Here is a 2,171-nt window from a genome sequence, read left to right on the forward strand (position 1 = left end):
CACGTGCCTGTACACCAAACTTTATGGTTTTATTCACATCTATATTCTCTTTACACACCAAACTTTAGTTTTTCCTATATATTTTATTTTCATTAAACACCTAACTTTAGTTTTTCCTATATATTTATATTCAGTTTACACACTAAATGTTACACTTTTAATTATTTATACTGTTTACACCAAACTTTACACTTTTATTCTTATTTATATTGTATTTACACACTAAACTTTACACTTTTAATCATTTATATTGTGTTAATACCAATCTTAAACTTTTATTCCTATTTATATCCTGTTTACACACCAAACTTTAGTTTTATTCCTATTTATATTCAGTTTAGTTACACCTTTTTTGTTTTATTCCTATCTGTTGTTTACACACTCCAAACTTTAGTTTTTCCTATATTTATATTCTGTATACACACAAAACTTTACACTTTTATTCCTATTTAGGTTCTGTGTATACACACCTAACTTTAGTTTTACTATTTATATTCTGTTTACACACCAAATTTTAGACCTTTAATCATATTTATATTCTGTTTACACACCAAACTTTACACTTTTATTCCTATTTAGGTTCTGTGTATACACACCTAACTTTAGTTTTACTATTTATATTCTGTTTACACACCAAATTTTAGACCTTTAATCATATTTATATTGTGTTTACACCAAACTTTAGTTTTATTACTATTTATATTCTGTTTACACACCAAACTTTACACTTTTATTCCTGTTTATATTCTGTTTACACACTAAACTTTACACTTTAATTCCTGTTTATATTCTGTTTACACACCAAACTTTACACTTTTAATCCTATTTATATTGTTTACACACCAAACTTTACATTTAAAATCATATTTATAGTGTTACACCAAACTTTAGTTTTATTCCTATTTTTACACACCAAAACTTTACACTTTTATCCTATTTATATTCAGTTTACACACCAAAATTTTACACTATTAATCCTATTCATATTCTGTTTACACACCAATTTTTACACTTTAAATCCTATTTATATTCTGTTTACACACCAAACTTTACACTTTTAATCATGTTTATAGTGTTTACTCCAAACGTTACACTTTGAATCCTATTTATATTCTGTTCATACACCAAACGTTACACTGAATCATGTTTATAGCGTTTACTCCAAACTTTACACTTTTAATCCTATTTATATTCTGTTTACACACCAAACTTTACACTTTTAATCCTATTTATTTTCTGTTTACACACCAACCTTTACACTTTAATCTTATTTATATTCTATTTACACACCAAACTTTACACTTTTAATCCTATTTATTTTCTGTTTACACACCAACCTTTATACTTTAATCTTATTTATATTCTATTTACACACCAAACTTTACACTATTAATCCTATTTATATTCTGTTTACACACCAAACGTAACATTTTTAATCCTATTTATATTCTGTTTACACACCAAACTTTACACTTTTAATCCTATTTATATTCCATTTACACACCAAACTTTACACTTTTAATCCTATTTATTTTCTGTTTACACACCAAACTTTACACTTTAATCCTATTTATATTCTGTTTACACACCAAACTTTACACTATTAATCCTATTTATATTCTGTTTACACACCAAACTTTACACTTTTAATCCTATTTATTTTCTGTTTACAGCCCAAACGTTACCCTTTTAATTCTATTTATATTATGTTTACACAACACACTTAACACTTTAATCCTATTTATATTCTGTTTACACACCAAACTTTAAACTTTTAATCCTATTTATATTCTATTTACACACCAAACTTTACACTTTTAATCCTATTTATTTTCTGTTTAAACACCAACCTTTACACTTTAATCTTATTTATATTCTGTTTACACACCAAACTTTACACTATTAATCCTATTTATATTCTGTTTACACACCAAACTTTACACTTTTAATCCTATTTATTTTCTGTTTACACACCAAACTTTACACTTTTAATCCTATTTATATTCTATTTACACACCAAACTTTACACTTTTAATCCTATTTATTTTCTGTTTTCACACCAACCTTTACACTTTAATCCTATTTATATTCTGTTTACACACCAAACTTTACACTTTTAATCCTATTTATATTCTGTTTACACACCAAACTTTACACTTTTAATCCTATTT

At 25.2% G+C, this 2,171-nt stretch overlaps 1 protein-coding gene across 1 annotated transcript in view; it reads left to right on the top strand.

Moving 5' to 3' along the window:
- Positions 1–2,171, top strand: part of smpd5 (sphingomyelin phosphodiesterase 5) — a 706,732-nt gene that overhangs the window by 447,541 nt on the left and 257,020 nt on the right. The gene's annotated exons all lie outside the window — the stretch shown is intronic.

Source organism: Danio rerio, chromosome 16, assembly GCF_052040795.2.
Source record: "Danio rerio strain M-AB ecotype USA chromosome 16, GRCz13ab, whole genome shotgun sequence".
NCBI lineage: Eukaryota > Metazoa > Chordata > Actinopteri > Cypriniformes > Danionidae > Danio > Danio rerio.